General features: G+C 36.7%; 1 protein-coding gene across 1 annotated transcript in view; it reads right to left on the bottom strand.

Moving 5' to 3' along the window:
* Nucleotides 1-14,386, bottom strand: part of MIA3 (MIA SH3 domain ER export factor 3) — an 80,321-nt gene extending 65,935 nt beyond the window's left edge. Inside the window, exon 1 of the mRNA XM_032289316.1 lies at nucleotides 14,322-14,386. The gene's annotated coding sequence lies outside the window, so the exon portion shown is untranslated. The remainder of the gene's footprint in view (nucleotides 1-14,321) is intronic.
* Between the last annotated feature and the right edge of the window lie 3,969 nt (nucleotides 14,387-18,355).

Below are 18,355 nucleotides of genomic sequence, written 5' to 3'. Positions count from 1 at the left end.
GTTCCTCTGGTCGCTGCCTTGGCAACGGAACTCTTGCTTGTTCTCCCTCACCCAATCACCTGCCTTTGCCCCAGTCCCTCTCAGAACCTCCGCGTGACTCCAGTCGTTGCTCACCCTTCTCTGCGCCTTGGGTCCCCCAATGCTGCGCTCCCCAACCCTGTGCCAGACATTGGATAAAGCATCCAGGGTGGTGTGGGAGAGGGCCTTGTCTAAAGAAGTCCACGACTTAGTGAAAACCAACTGACACAAAAACGACTAAACAATAAATGTCAGAGCAGGGAAAACTAGTTAATAGCAGCTAACATTTATGGAGTGCTTTATGCCCAGTTGTTATTCTAGGGTCTTTATATGTATAAATGAAATTAATTTAATCTTCACAACAATAGCACCTTACAGTAATAGGTACTATTTTGAGCCCCATTTCAGAGAGGAGTACCTAAAGGCATTCAAACACCTAGTGAGTGATGAAGCTAAGATTCAAATGCAGGTAGTATGCTCCTTTTTAATCACAACTCTGTAAAGCCTCCATCAAACGACAAGCAATTTTTGTACTTTCTTTCTGAGTAGGGGAGGAAAATCTTGTTTAAATCATACTATAACTGGATTATTTATATGTGCAATTAAAAAGGGGGTGGGGTCAGCCCAGGGAAGAGTAGCTACAATGCTCCAGCCCTGATTGAAGAACTTGGCATTTGTCTGTGACCAGGAGCTTCTCCTTGCAATGTCTAAGGTTATTCATCAACCTTAAACAACAAACTCAGCAGGTAGTTTCTCAAACAAATCATATTACTTAAAAGCAAGAAGAAACAATGTGGCTCGTCTGTGCAATCCATTATATTGAATAAGGAAAAAATGGTAAACAGATGCTCACACATTTTTGTCTGCAGGAGCCGTAAGACATTGGGCCAATGTAATTCCAGTGCTGTCCAGAGAAAATATACATTTGGTAAGATCATGGACAAGCACTTTCCATCCAAGTAGTAGTTCCGTTCATTCTTCTTTTCTACTGTGCATTTATTTGTTTTAATATCTTAGATGTCTCTAATAGGCATCTCTAACAACATGTTGAAAACCAAATTCTTATTTATTTTTTTTCTCAAACTCTGTTCCTTTCAGTCTACCCTATCTGAGATAGGAATAAGAATGACAATTTAATTCCTATTTTCTGGGTGCTCAAGCCAAAAACATACAAACCATCCTGACCTCTTTTCTGTCACACCCGAGTCCAATCCATCAGACAATCCCACGTCTTTTTTTTAAATAGGTTTATTGAAGTATAATTAACCTACAATAAATTGCACGTTTAAAGTGTATGATTTGATAATTTTTGACAGAAGTCTACACCCATGAGACCATTACTACAATCAAGATAATTAATATATTCATCACCTCTGAAAGAGTTCTCATCCTTTATAATCCCTCCCATCCTTCTCCCAGCTGTCTTCAGACAACCTTCTGTCACTGCAGATTGGTTTGCATTTTCTAGAATTTTATATAAATGGGCATACAGTATACATTCTTTTTTTTTTTTTTTTGTCTGACTCATTCAGCATAAACATTTGAAATACATTCAGAATCTGACCACTTTGGCTGGGTGTGGTGGCTCACGCCTGTAATCCCAGCACTTTGGGAGGCCAAGGTGGGCGGATCACCTGAGGTCAGGAGTTTGAGACCAGCCTGGCCAACATGGTGAAACACTGTCTTAATGAAAATAAATTTTAAAAAAGTATCTGATCACTTCTCCCCATCTCCAGTGCCAGCAGTGCAGGCCAGGCCACCCATCTCTCACCTGAATAACTGCACAGCCTTGTCATTTCCTTGCTTCTGCTCTTAGCCCTTCCAAAGTCTCTTGCCTCAACAGCAGCTACAGCAATAATTTTATGAGATAAATGTGGTCAAGTCTCTCCCCTGCTCAGAACCTTCCTGTGTCTTCCCATTTTCAAGTAAAATGAAATTACTTTTTAGTGGAGTACACTGTCTTATTGAATTACTCCTTTCCCCTTTTACCCTCATTTCCTAACACTCTTCCCTTGCTCTGTTGATTCCAGTCAAATACACCAAGCCTAATCCTGCATCTGTGTATCTGCACTTGAAATTTTCCCTCAACATGGAATAATTCCCCAAATAGTCTGCTTGGCTAACTAGTTTCCTGACTTCATCGTGTCTCTGTAACAGTGCCGTGCCTTACAAGTGAGGCCTCCCCTGATCACCCTACACAAAACAGAGTTCCTTCTCATGACTAGCTGGCTCATTACCCTGCTTTATTTTTCCTTTAGAGCATTTACCACCTGCCTTATGTTTATCTACTTTACTGCCACTACACATCCAATATAAGCTCCATGGAAGGAGGGGATTTATCTGTTTTGTTCACTGCTGTAATATTGGTGCCTAGAACAATGTCTGGAACATATGAGGTACACAACAAACGATTTGTTGAATAAACCCATGGATCTTCACATATTATAGATATATCATGCTATTAACCTAAATAAAGCTTCCATATATGAATAATACCAAGAGGGAATATACCAAAAAAACAAGGCATTTGATGTCTTCCCCTCAGCAACATCCTTAACACCAAGAACAGAACCTGGAATGTATTTACTGTTGAATGAGGGTATATTTATTGAGAAAGGAATGGATGAAATAGCACATACTTTTTCCTTATATACTACCAGAATATTAAAGCAGATTTAAAACATGATTTTAATTTATCTTATTTCTCCTTAGATTAGAATAACAATTGATGAAAAAAACAAAATTCCAAAATGATCGAATTGAATATTACTTTACAAAGTAAATAATATCTACTTTGACTAATATTTAGATATGCTTTCTTTTTTTTTTTTTTGGAGATGGAATCTCACTCTTCTTGCCCAGGATGGGGTGCAATGGCGCGATCTCGGCTCACTGCAACCTCCACCTCCTGGGTTCAAGCGATTCTCCTGCCTCAGCCTCCCAAGTAGCTGGGGTTACAGGCACGCACCACAACGCCCAGCTGCTTTTTTGTACTTTTAGTAGAGACAAGGTTTCACTATGTTGGCCAGGCTGGTCTCGAACTCCTGACCTCAGGTGATCCACCGACCTCAGCCTCTCAAAGTGCTGGGATTACAGGTGTGAGCCACCACTCCTGGCCCTTAGATATGCTTTTATATGACAGGTCAGAGCTCTCCATTACTGAAGAACTAGCTACTTAAATGTGTAGATTTTATAGAGTCTTGATGTATCTACATTTTTGAAAAAAAATATTTTCTTATAAAGATATTAACAAGCCTGGTGGATAATCAATCAGAAGACAGTTCTCAGCCGACCACAATGAAGTTGTTGTGGTGGTTCTTCCTCCTAGCATATGTGTGTGTGTGTGTAATTAGGGGATGAATCAGCATTCATTTTTACTCATAGAATTTGAATATGTGGCACTGAGGCTTTACATAAACTCTAATCCTATGTGTATTATTTGGTAACACCTCAAATGGAGTTCTAACTGCGTAAAGATTGAGTAAGAGTTAAAAATAAATTTGTCTAGTTTTGGGTGTTGGATACATAGAAATATAAGATTGGAGGGTTTTTGACCTCAGGGAATTTGCAGTCTAAATGAGAAAACAAGAGAAATATATCTGAAACAAATAGGAGACATCATAATAATACATATCACTGTAAACCTGCCATGATGCGTAGCTGCAAATATCCAGAAGGTTTAACACTGAAGTTACCAGTAAGAGCCTAGTCTATTGCCAATGATGAAATCACTGAGTGTTTACAGAATGTAGTAAAACATTTATTGAGGACTATAGCTGCCACCCAAGATGGAGTAACAGGGACAGGATTTACCCTTTTATATTAAACATCTAAAAAATTGGGCAAAATATATGAAATGTTTTCAGACTTGGACAATAAGCAAAATAGAACATTAATCCCTAAGATAAAGCTGAGAGATGAGATGAGTACTATGATTGCCCTCGCTTACTGCCTGGAGAGTTTCCAGGACATAGCCAGGAAAGAGAAATTCAAATAGGGAAACTTCTTGAATTAAATAAACAGATTTGAGAGTTTGAGGGAGCCAATGTAGTTAGAATTTGCAGGGCAGAGTCCAAGAGAGAAAAAGAAAGCTTCATGGAGAAGACAGAATTGTACAGAGAGAGCTCCAGGGATCTACAGAGGATTTCCTTCAAGTCTTCAACTGAGTAACAATAAGCATATGTGTGTGAGGAACTAGCTGACGCCAGGAAAAGAACACCAGGGAGGAATGGAAGAGACAATTGTTAGAGTGCAGGACAGTTTGCATTATCACCAGCCACAGTAGAAAACTGTAATAAACAGGACATCAAGTAAAGTATTCAGTAAAGGGGAAAAAGAAGCCCAAGATTAAAGGCTACCCTGGTCCTGCCTAACAAAATTTGAAAGCAAGCCTTGAAAAGATCAAAATGCTTCTAAGTAAATTAACTGCATCCCAGAATAAAGCTCTAGCATATTTAAAAGAATACAAAAATATCTAACACTCAACAAGGTAAATTCACAATGTCTGGAATGCAGTGAAAAACTATAAGGTATGCAAAGAAGTAAGAAAATGCAACCCATAATGAAGAGAAATCAATCAATAGAAATGATCAAAAATGACACTAACGATGAAATTACTGCACAAGGATATGAACAGAGTTATAGTCCATATGTTCAAAATGCTACAGAAAAACATACATATGTAAAGGACAAAAAAAGAAGATATAAAAACAATTGAATTCAAACTTAGGGAGATGAAAAAAACCAATGTCTAAGATAAAAAAATACACTGGATAGGATTAACAGAACATTGTATACTATGGAAGACAATATTAGTGAGCTTGAAGTAGCAATATAAACTCTTCACGAGGTATGAGCTGACAGATGTACAAAACAAAAAAGAAAAGCAAAAATTTTAGAAAAGAAAAAAAAAAAAACAATAAAACAAACAGTAAAGAGACTGAAAGAAATGAATAGACCATCAGTGTGGATACCTTCAACCAGTCCAATATATGTGTAATTGGGGTCTCTGAAGGAGATGAAGAAATATAAAATATTTTTTAATAAATAATGAGTGAAGGTATTCCAAATTTGACGAAAACTCACAGATTCAAGAAGCCCAACAAACCCCAAGCACAAGGAACATCAAGAAAACACCACAAATGCACATGAAATTGGCTAAAACCAATGGTAAGGAAAAAAACTTGAAAAGGACCTGCAGAAAATAATCATAATATACTGAAAAAGGCAAAGATAAAATGACAGGATACTTCTTTTTGGAACCATGTCAGCCAGAACACGGTAGATCAATATTTTTTAAATTCTGAAAGAAAAGAAAGTTGACATTCTGGAATTAGTATATCAAGTGAAAATATCTTTCAAAAATGAGGTAAAGTCTTTTCAATTAATGATGTTAAGACAACCGAATATCTACATGCATAAGAATTAAGTTGAACCCTACTTCATACTACATGTAAAAATTAACTCAATATAGTTCACAGACCTAAATGTAACGGTTAAAACCATAAGACTCTTAGAAGAAAGCATAGGGGTAAATCCTGGAATAGGCAATGGCTTCTCATCTATGATACCCAAAGCACAAAGAACAAAAGAAAAGAACAGATAAATTAGACTTTATCAAATATAAAGCTCTTATGCTTCAAAGTTTACCATCAAGAAAATGAGGAGACATTACATCAAAAGAAAATTTTAAAAAATAGAAATAATCCCAGCACTTTGTGGGGTGGAGGCGGGTGGATCACAAGGTCAAGAGATCGAGACCATCCTGGTCAACATGGTGAAACCCCGTCTCTACTAAAAATACAAAAATTATCTGGGCATAATAATATAAAGGACTACAGGCATGGTTGCACATGCCTGTAGTCCCAGCTACTCAGGAGGCTATGGCAGGAGAATTGCTGGAACCCAGGAGGCGGAGGTTGCGGTGAGCCAAGACCGCGCCATTGCACTCCAGCTTGGGTAACAAGAGCGAAACTCTGTCTCAAAAAATAAAAATAAAAATAAAAAGACAGTCAGAAGAACAGAAGAAAATATTTGAAATTCATATATCTGATAAGGGACTTGTATCTAGAATATACAAGGAACCCTTACAACTCAATAACAAAAAGATAAATAACCCGATTTGAAAATGGGCAAAGGATTTGAATAGATATTTCTCCAAAGAAACTATTCAATGGCCCATAAGCAAATGCAAGGATGCTCAACATTATTAGCTAGTAGAGAAGTATAAATCAAAACCACAATGAGACACTACTTCATACCTACTAGGTTGGCTATAATATAAAGGAGAATAACAGGTGTTGGCAAGAATGTGGAGAAATGGAACACTCATATGTTGCTGATAGGAATATCAACTAGTACAGGCACTTTGGAAAATGGTCTAGCAGTTCCTCAAGAGGATAAACAAAAAATTACCATATGACCCAATACATCTACCCTAGGTATATAACCAAGAGCAATGAAAACTTTTATCCACACAAAACCTTGTCCACCAATGCTCATAACAGCATTATTCGTGAAAGTAAAAAATGGAAACAACCTACATGTTCATTCAACTGATAAATTAATAGATGAAATATGGTAGGTATATCAATACAATGACAGTTAAAAAGGAATAAAATAATGATACATACTACAACATAGGTGACCCTTGAATGCATTATTTTAAATGAAAGATCTTAGCTACAAAAAGCCACATACTGTATGTTCCATTTACATGACATTTTCAGAATAGAAAAATCTATAGACACAGAAAGTAGGATGCCCAGGGCTGGAAGAGATGGGAAATAAAGGATTGACAGATGAAGTGTACAGGATTTCTCTTCGGGATGATGGAAATATTCTAAAATTAATTGTGGTGAAGGTTGCACATCTCTGACTATACTCACAACTATAGAACTGTATACACTTCAAATGGGTGGATTGTATGGTGTGCAAGTTGTAGGTCAATAAAGCTGTACCCCTCCAAAAGGTTCTCATGTCAAAAAGTAAATTTCTAAATATGTAAAATAAAGCAAGACAAAATATGGTAAAATACATTTTCACATGCACAAAAGCTGAAATAATTCATCGCTGTAAGATCTACAATTCAAGAAATGTTGAAGCCCTTTAGGCAGAAAAAAATACCAGATGGAAATCTGAATATACAAAAAAGAATAAAGAATGCCAGAAATGTACAAATGTGGGCAAACATAAAACATTTTTCTATTTAAAATATAAAAAACATGTTTCTTACTTTAAAAATCTCTTTAAAAGATAATTATTTAAAGCAAACGAATAATAATATATCATGAAATATATAATATATGTACATTAAAATGAATGACAACAAAAGTATAACAGCAGGAGAGGAGAAATAGAAATAAATGTCTTAAACTATAGATGAAGTGATAAAATATTCCATGAAGGTATATGGTAATGAATTAAAGATATATATTATAAACCCTGAAGCAATAACAAGAAAAGCACAGAGTTATAGCTAGTAAGCTCACAAAAGAGATAACATGCTTAATTCAGAAGTAGATGATAAAAGAGAAAAAGGGGGAAAAAAGGATGGGACAAACAGAAAGCAAATAACAAGACCCGAGATTTTATGAGTCATATCAACAATCACATAAAATGTAAATGGTCAAAGGCAGGATTGCTAGATTCAGTTAAAAAGAAATACCCAGGCTGGGCGCGGTGGCTCAAGCCTGTAATCCCAGCACTTTAGGAGGCTGAGGCGGGTGGATCACGAGGTCAAGAGATCGAGACCATCCTGGTCAACATGGTGAAACCCCGTCTCTACTAAAAATACAAAAAATTAGCTGGGCATGGTGGCACGTGCCTGTAATCCCAGCTACTCAGGAGGCTGAGGCAGGAGAATTGCCTGAACCCAGGAGGCGGAGGTTGCGGTGAGCCGAGATCGTGCCATTGCACTCCAGCCTGGGTAACATGAGTGAAACTCCGTCTCAAAAAAAAAAAAAAAAAAACAAAAAGAAAGAAATGCCCTACTATATGGTGTCTACAAGAAAATACACTTGAAACATAATGACACAAATACATTAAATGTAGAAAAAGATAAACGAAGCTAACACTAATCAAAATAAGCTAAAGTAGCCATTTTAATATCAGACAAAATAGATTTCAGAGCAAAGAATATTACCAGAGATAGTCATTTCATAATGTTAAAGAAGTCAACTCATCAAGATGATACATTTTAAAATGTGTATACACTTAATAATAGATTACATTACCTTTACCAATATTTATTATGAAGTTTTATTAATTACAACAATGTGGTATTGGTGTAAACACAGACATACAGGTCAATGGAACAGAATTGAGAGTCTAAAAATTGACACACACATATATAGACAATGGATTTTCACAAGCATGGCAAGAGAATTCAACTGGAGAAAGGTAATTTATACAATAAATGGTGCTGAAACAACTGCATAGCTATAGGTAAAAAAAAAAATAACTTCAATCTTTACCACATATGATATAAAAAATTAACTCAAAATAGATCATAGACCTAAATGTAAGAACTAAAGCTATAAAACTTCTAGAATAAAACATAAGCAAAGATTTTAAAATACATGCAAAAAAGTACAATCTCCACAAGAAGTAAATTCATCTATTGGACTTAATAAAATGAAACACTTTGGCTGGGTGTGGTGCTCATGCCTGCAATCCCACTCTTTGGGAGGCCAAGACAGGAGGATCGCTTGAGTCCAAGAGTTTGAGATCAGTCCTGGCAACACAGAGAGACCCACCCCCCACCTCTTCACAAAAGATTTAAAAACTTAGCTGGTCAGGGTGGCACATACCTGTGGTCCCAGCTATTCCAGAGGCTGAGGTAGGAGGATCACTCGGTCCTGAGGGGTTGAGGCTGCAGTGAGCCATGGTTGTACCACTGCACTCCAGGCTGGGCAACAGAAGCAGACCCTGTCTCAAACAACAACAACAACAACAAAACTTCTGCTCTCTCTCCATTCACTGCTATGAAAATGGAAAGGTAATTCATAGACTAGGAGAAAGTATGTGCAAAACATCTGCTCAACAAATGAATTATATTAGAGCATATAAATAATTCCTACAACTTATCAATAAGAAAACAATCCAATTGGGGAAAATAGGCAAAAGATTTGAACGGACATTTCGCCAAAGTAGATATACATATGGCAAATACGAACAAGAAAAGATACTCAACATCATTAGCCGTTAGTGAAATGCAAATCGAAGCCACAATATTATTACACATCCACTAGAATGGGTAAAATTGAAAAGCCTGATCATAACAAAGACTGACAAGGATAAGGGAAACTGATGTTTCATAATATTGCTGGCTAGGATTAAATGTAGAATCAGTTTGGCATTTTCTTTAAAAGTAAAATCACATCTATCATATGAACCCAGTCTTTCCACTCCAGAGAAATAAAAGTATATGTCCACACTAAGACTTGTACACAGAAATGTTCATAGTAGCTCCATTTGTAATAGCTAAGAACCCCAGATGCCCATCAACAAGTAAATAGATCATAAATTTTAGAATACTACTTAGCAATAATAAGTAACTATCAATACTAGAAACAGGGAGCTGAGTGAAATAAACCGGGCAAAAACAATACATACTACATAATTCCATTTATATAAAATACCAGAAAATTCAAACAAATGTATAATGACAGAACATAGATCAGTTGCTGCCTGGTGAAGGGGCAGGGAGGCAAGATAAGGAAGAGATGGATACAAAGAAGTTTTGGTATTCTCCCCCTCTTGATCGTGATGATAGCTTCAAGTGTATATGCATGTGTCAAAACTCATAAAAATATACAATTTAAATACCTAAATATCCTTTATACTGAAGTAGAGTTGTCAAAAAACTTATGTAGAGAAAATTTGTAAGTTAGAAAGAGTTCAAATTTAGCTATCCTTAAAGGTAACTGAAGAGTTACAAACCAAGTAAATCCTGGTAAAGGTCTTAGTAAAAACAAAAACACTCCCCATCTAAAAAAAAAAAAAAGCCGGGCACGGTGGCTCGCTCACTCCTGTAATCCTAGCACTTTGGGAGGCAAAGGTGGATGGATCACCTGAGGGCAGGAGTTCAAGACCAGCCTGGCCAACATGGTGAAACCCCATCTTAAAAAATAAATAAATAAATAAAAATAAAAACACTATGATTGGTCACAATACAGTGAGTCAGAAAAATGATAACAAACATACATTTCTTTACTCTATCAGGTCAGCTTGCATAATCTCATTTCCCGCTTAGCGTCATGACGCCTCTTTCCTTTCTTCCCTCTTCTTAGAGTCTTGCTTTTTGTGTGTATTTGGCCAGTGTCAGAAGATGGGTCCACCTTTACACCTGTGCCAAAGGAGGCTCAAATTTGGATCCATCCCCAAGGGTAGAGGATGACTCTGGATCCTCATCCATATTCCTCAGAGCAGTAACTGCTAAAAGATAAACAAGCCTCTTTTGCTAACACCAGTTACTTCTCTTAGTAAGAATAAGGAGATGGGGCATACAAAGAACCTTGTCTTGCCACACAATAAGTGCTCAAATGTGTCTTAGTACAAATTCTAAGCACTAACGGGTTAAAAGAAGGAGGAAAGTAAGTGATGGTGATGGATTTGAACTGAGCCTTAGTGAATACATAAAATTTAGATTCTAAACAGAGAGAATAGGGCAAATGAAGAAAGCAAGATAAGAAAAGACATAGCAATAGCAGAAAGCAATTTGTTTAAAGGATGGCAAGGAGACCTAACCTTACTAGAGTGAAAGTGTTCTATTAGAAAAGTGGGAAACAGGTTTGGGCGGCAAGGATGGGTCAGATTATAAGAGCCCTGGAAAATCAAGCATGACAATTTAGATTTAATAGAATAAAATATAGAAAGCTATCAGATTTTAACTAAAGGACTGATATAACTGCAGGGGAATTTATGCAAGTATTTTGTTCTGAAAGCCAGTAAGAACAGGAGTTTGTGTTGGGCATGGTCAGTAGGGTAAAATCCCTCCTAACAATTAGAAAGTCATGTCAAAGGATATGATCTATTGGGAATGAGTCATCTATAATGTAAGGTCTACCAGCATGTACTATTTGCCTAGTCCTGGCAAATATTATTCCAATTTCTATTGTACAAAGAAAGAAACTCAAACATCTGAAATTGCTACTAATATACAGACATATATGTAAGTTCCTGTTTCCGGTTCCACCTAATTTACCTTGGCATCATTTCCTCAGAAGTCAAATATTTGGTGCTCTGAAACAAATGTAGAACAGATTCCAGGGTCAGGCCTATACAACTCAATTTCCACAGTTTGGCTTTGTCCATTTAATTTTCAGATATGAATTACTTCCTTACCAGGAAAACAGTGGAGGCAGGGATAGAGTCAAAAGCATTGGCTAGGAATCAGAAGTCTAATTGTGTGACTACAGGCAAGCCATTAGCTTTTCTGAGTGTCAGATCTCTCTTCTAGAAAATTGAGGCTAAAGTAAAAACTTCATAGTGTTTCTTTGAGAAGGAAATCAGATACTACATAAAAAGATTGCCCATTTATGTTGTATAAATAATTAAATAATAAAATTGCAAGCTGTTACAGCCAAAAGAGATGTTTGATGATACAGCGAGAATCATTTGATGGCAAACCAATGATTTCTACAAAAAGGAGACATTTTTAGATAGTACCTTCACTGGAAACTGTTTTCTTCTTACTAAGGTCAGCAAGACCAGAACAGCCTCCCAAGCTGTGGTTAGAAGACTGAAAGCGCCTCCTAGAGGAGACACTGAGAGCTGAGAAGGAAAAATACAGATTTCCTGAGAATATCATACAATCACAGCTGATTTGTTATAGATCATACATTGAGACGAAACCTCCCGAATCGTCAGTATTTTAATTGACACATGTAATATAAAATTAGAAACAGGAACATAAATACCATTATGAAAACTAAACTCAAGTGTGGATACTGAGCAACTGACACAGAAAAGAGTATTCTGGTATGAAAGTTAACTGCTATCTAAATCCATGTGGAATGTGAAATGGTATAGAATACATAAGAGGATCAGTGAATGACGTCCAACCAGAATGATTAAATACAGCATCTAAACATGACCTGATTTTGCTTATTTCTCACTGATTCCCTAGAACAATGCTGTAGAATAGAAATGTGTTAGCTACATATGCAATTTGAATTTTCTAGAAGTCACATTTTAAAAGTTAAAACAAAATAGGTGATCTTAATTTTAATAATATGTTCTAGTTAACCAAATCTATGCAAAATAGTATCATTTCAACTCATTATTGATATAAAAATTGTTAATGAGATATTTTACAGTCTTTATTTCATATGGACGATAAAGGAGACACTACAGAGTTTCTCGATAGTTTGGCCTGTTTAATGATCGTCTCCATCACGAATGATGGAAAAGTGTATAAGGAAGTTAGTACTTTCACTCTGAACCATGATTGAATAGCTGGTACTTGCCTTCCTGTCACAAAAGAGTAAAAAACTAAAAAAACTACTTAAAGCAACCGTTTAAGGCATCTATAAACAGGCAGCATGTGACTGGTCCATGAGCACAGAACACACAGGTGAACTCTATAATCAGGAAGGAGAAACTCAAGTATTAAGTGGTGGTCTTGCTGAGTTGAGGAGTAAATTATCAGAGTTCAAGGTTGTTGAATTACTGAAATTTTGTAGGCTAGAATATCTGAGCTGTGTGTGTCTGTGTGTGTGTGCGCGCGCGTGCGCGTGTGTGTGTGAGAGAGAGAGAGAGAGAGAGAGAGACAGAGACAGAGACAGAAGAGACGGGAGAAAGGGAGGAGAGAAAGGAGAGAGAGAGACAGAGACAGAGAGAGAGAAAGAGAGAGAGCGCGCGTGAGAGAGAAGCGGGTAATACTAAAAGCCTGTACGGAAATTCACTGAGGATACAGATGTGCTAGGTGAAACCTTGTAAGCAGAGCTTGTCTGCTGTAGGGAGAAGGCTGAAGAATGATATTAAAGGTCACGGAGTGCTGGGAGACATTAGATTTCCAGCCCAGCAATGCAGCAATTTCACTACTACCTTGAGCACTTAATTGAGAATCCAGAACCAAGTCTTAGGAGAAAGAAGCACACAAAGAATAAGGGGAATATGCTAGGACTAGATTTAAAACCAAATAAGACTCATACTGAAAATGAGTATGACATGACCCAAAAAATCCACCGTTAATTAAGCTGCATACCAAACAAAACTTAATATCCTTTAAACAAGCCAACATAATCCAGATTCCCTGTAATTATCACCTGCAAATGTCCAGCATAAAATTCAATTTTATCAGATATGCACAGAGATAGAAGGATGTGAATCATAAGAGAAAAGGCAGTCTATTTAAAAAAATGTCTGTGAGATGATCCAGATGTTGAGAATAGTAGAAAAAAAAATTTAAACTAGCTTTTATAAATACTTTCAAGGACTTAAAGGAATAGAGTCATAATAAACAGGGGATGTCAATAAATGAAAACATTTTTTAAAAAAAGACACATTTCAAGAAACTAAGAAGTATAGAATTTGAATTTAAAAATTCACAAGATGGGCTAATCAGTAGATTGGACACTGCAAAAACAACAAAAAGTTAACTTGACGATAGATAATAGAAGTTATTCAGTCTAAAGTTCAGCAAAAAAATGAATCGAGCCTTGCTACCCATCAATATGGAGTGGTCTTACATTCATATAATTGGAGTCCCACAGAGGGGAGCAGAAGCCTAATTGCACAGAAAAAAAAATTAAGACAACAATGGCTGAAAATATCCCAAATTAACATAAAAAGAAATGGACAAATCTAGGAAACTTAGTGACTATCAAATAGGCTAATTACAGAGAAAATCACACCCAGACACATGATAGTCAAACTGCAAATAACCAACTATTGGAAAAAAAAATTTTGCAGGCAGTCAGAGAAACATAATACATTACACATGAACAAAAATAATAAAGTGATAGCTGACTTTTCATCGAAAACAACAGGTTAAAATCAACAGAGGGATTAAAGTGCTGATGGACAAAAATTGCCAATCCAGAATCCTATACCCAGAAAAAAATCCTTCAAAATAGAAAGAATAGACATTTTCAGATAAGTGAAAACAAAAAGTTCAACACCAATAGACCTCTACTGTAAGCAATGCTAAAAAAAAAAAAAATTCTTCAGGATGAAAGATGACGTACGAGATGGAAACTGAAATCTATCATGTTTTAGTTATCCTTTCAATCTAATACGTTTAATAATTTAAAATAATAATCATTTATTATTTCTTCCTATTCTACAGCTTTGCTCACCTGGATGATTCTCCTGGTCTGGACATTATTGGCTGGGCTCACGGCTGCATTCAGCCGAGTGCTTAGCCAGGGCTGGAACTTCCAAACTAGCTTCTGACACATGTCTGGTAACTCAGCTGTGTGGCTGAAATGGTTGAGATAGGTCTATCTCTCACCAAATATTTTTCATTCTTTAGTAATCTAGCCTAAACTTATTTATCTGTGGCCAGATTTCTAGAGAATAAAAGTAAAGGTGTATGGCTTCTTAGGGGGTAGGCCTAGAATTGCTATGGCATCACTTTCACTATATTTTGTTCATCAAAGCAAGTTAAAAGACCAGCCTAGATTCAAGGGGTGGAAACACAGACTCTACTTCTTAAAGGGAGAAGCAACATTCACATACAAGAATGTGAATACTTTTGGCAGTATTTTTAAAGATAATTCATCACAAACAGGAAGGAATGCAAAGAACTGGAAATAGAAAAATGTAGATAAATAGATAAAAGGCAATATATATGTTTCTTCTCTTAATTTCTTTGAAATACATATGACTTGGGCAAAAATAACAAAGTGCATAGATGTTACATGTATGACAGCAAAGCACAAAGAACTTGGGGAGGTGGTAAGTAGAACTTTACTCTTGCAAGGCTCTTTTATTTTACATGAAGTATCATAATTTTAACTCTAAGTAGGCTGTGGTAAGTTAAGCATGTATATAATTTTGTATATAATTCAAAACACTGTAAAGCAATAATGCAAAAACATAGAGTTAAAGCCAACAGAGGAATTAAGATGAAATACAAAAACATTAATTAACCCAAAAGAAAGCAGGAAGTGAAGAATAAGGAACATAAAACTAATGGGACAAATCAAAACCAAATAGCAAAATAATAGACTTAAACTCAACAATATCAATTATTATAAATGGAGTAAACATATCAAAAACAGATTGGGTTAAAAATAAAAAGACTTATCTGTTGTTTATAAGGGAAGCACATTAAATTAAAAAACACAGGTTGAAGGTAAAAAGATGGATAAAGATATACCAGCAAACAGTAAGGTAGGAAGGCTGCAGTGGCTATACTAATATCGGATGAATTAGACTTAAGAGAAGGAGTATTATCAGGGATAAAGACATTTCATAATGATAAAATGGTCAATTCATCAGGAAGACACAAGAACCATAATGTTTAGATGCTCCATAACAGAGCTTCAAAAATGCAAAAGAAAAGGTGACAAAACTAAAGGAAGCGGCAAATTCACAGCCATAGTTTAAGTTTTACACTCTTATCTCAATAATTAATAGTAACACTATACACAAAACAATAACAATATAGAAGATCTGAAGAAAACTATTAACCACCTTAACCGCATTGACCTTGATGGACACAATGCTCAACAACTACAGAATGCAGATTCTTGTCTTGTGCTCACAGAACATTTACCAAAATATACTATATTCTGGGCAGAGTAAGTCTCAAAAAAACTTTTAAGTATCAAAATTTCAGGGTTTGTTTTCTAACCATGGCAGAAATAAACTGGCAATCTCTAATAAGACTAGTCAAAAAAAGATAGAAGATGCAAATGATCAATGTCTGTGTTTCATGTATCTATTTCTGTGTAAGAAATCACCTCATACTTCAGTGGTTTAAAATAACAACCATTTTATTGCTCACAATTTTGTGAGTCAGGAATTTGTGTAGGGCTCACCAAGAACAGCTCACATCTGCTCCATGTTTTGTCAACTGGGCTCACTCATGTGGCTGCATTCAGCAAGTGCCTGATTTAAAATGCACAGTCTGAGATGAATTTCTTCATATTTCCGAAACCAAGGTGCTGACTGTTGGTTCCATGTGGCTCTCTTTCCACGTGGTCTTCATACTTCAAGGGCTCTTCTTCATGTGGCCACTCCCTCCAACAGGACAGGCTGGACTTCTTTTTGTAGCTGCTCAGAGTACTGAAACATGAAAAAAAAGAAAGAAAGAAAAAAGGAAAAAAGCTGTGTCTTTGAGAATACAGTCCCTGGGGTGGAATTCTAGCCCATGTATTTTAGTTTTCTCTATATTATTATCGGAGATGCTTTTGTTTTTATGCTTTCATTCTTGTTTTGTTTTTATGCTTTCATGTCACATTCCTTTTTTATTCTTAGCTGTGATATAGGATAGTCTATGACAAGGTCTCTTCAACTGTTTGGCTGTGTTCTTTAATAGTTTGTACAGGAAGCGTTCATGGAAACAATATTCCTTAAATGACAGTTCGCAATTTAAAAAAAAACATAATTCATCACCATATTAAGTTGTGTTTTAGCACAAAGCAATTGTAAGAACATATTTTTATTAGGATATGCTTTCTTATAGATTGAAACATACAAAAGTCTTTTGTATGCTTTATGTTTTCATATTTGTCATGCTTTTTTTTTTTTTTAAACATGGTCTTTCTATGTTGTCCAGGATGGCACTGAACTTTTAAACTTTTGAGCTTAGCAATCTTCAGAAGAGCTGGGACTACAGATGCCTGCCACCACACCTTCCCTCCTTCCTTCTTGCTTATGCTATTGGATGTGATATAGTTGAATTTTTAAAAATCTCTTCTCTCCAACACATTTTCTGTCGGAATTGTGACACGGGAAAGAAAAACGGTAGGTAGAGTATATTATGTTATTCTTAACTTTCCCATTGTTATCTACTGCTCTGTAGAGGTGTTTGAGAACCTCAAGGAAAATCAGAAAGTTCTTCCTCATTTTCGGGAGAACATAAACTTTTGGCCATATAAAATCATTTCTGGGTTGGTTTTGGTGAATTTATACCTCAGACCAAAGGGAGAAAAGTAGCCAGACTAAGCCTCTAGACTAGAAGGTAATGATTATGTATGCTATTTTGTGTGTGCTCTCCTGGACCACGCATCGTTTAGGTAGCCCTGCCTGTAGAGTTACAGCACAGGCTTGAGTGAGGACAAGAACTAATGACAGAGCAGCAGAAAGAACTTTTCTTGCAAGCCCATAACTACTTCGTATTGTTTCTCAACACAACATAGAATCAAGTATTTGTAGCATTTTAAGAAATCCACGTACAAACTTTTTTTTTTTTTAATAGAGTCTCATTCTGTCCCCAACTCTAGGCTAGAGTGCTGTGGTATGATCACAGCTCACTGCAGCCCCAACCTCCCCGGGCTCAGGTGATCCTCCCACCTCAGCCTCCCGAGTAGCTGGGACTAGACAGAGGCATGCACCAGCACCCCAGCTATTTTTTTTTTTTTTTTTTTTACACTTTTTGTAGCGATGGGGTTTCGTCATGTTGCCTAGGCTGGTTTCAAACTCCTGAGCTCAAACGATCCACCTGTCTCGGCCTCCCAAAGTGTCGGGAATACAGGCATGAAGCACCCCACCCGGGCTCAAACTCTTACCAGATGCTTTAATCACCCTTCCTCAAACTCTGATTCTACTCAAATTGTTCACTTTCAAAGAGGAAACTCAAGTGATTCCCGGGGAGCCTATGCTATTATTCGTGCATCCTTATTTGTGGACAAAATTCTTTCTTGCTGTGACTTAAATGCAGCCTGCCTTTAGCTTTCACTTATTAGTCCTAGTTGTTCTCTGCTGCTATGAAAAAGGGTCTGATCCTTCTTTCACGGATCAGCCCTCTAATTATTGGAGCAGCACACTGCGTTTACATGGGCCTCTAGTCCTTTTCCGGGGTCATCGTCCCTAGAACCCCTCAAATGTCTCTCATTTCACATGATTTAACCATTTACTTTCGACTCATATTTCCCTTGTTGGTCTCAATGTCCCTCACGAAAGTTGACCCCAGACGGGCCCGCAGAACAACCTCTCCTGAGAAGGCAAAAGAAATTCTCGCCCAAATTGTGGAGAAGGCAGTCGAACCAATTAAACCCAAAACTAAAACTGTAATAGAAAATAACTTTCAAGCTCGCAATAAAAAGGCTATGCCTGGATTTATATCGTCACAGCCGCTAGCCACGCCTCCACTCGTGCAGTGCCCCTGGGAGCCGAGCCCATTCCAGTGAATTTCTAGGGTAAAGTCACATTCTACTCTTTT

This window comes from Sapajus apella, unplaced genomic scaffold, assembly GCF_009761245.1.
Source record: "Sapajus apella isolate SASKATOON/1434 unplaced genomic scaffold, GSC_monkey_1.0 scaffold22, whole genome shotgun sequence".
NCBI lineage: Eukaryota > Metazoa > Chordata > Mammalia > Primates > Cebidae > Sapajus > Sapajus apella.
This window is presented reverse-complemented; position numbering and strand designations above follow the sequence as displayed.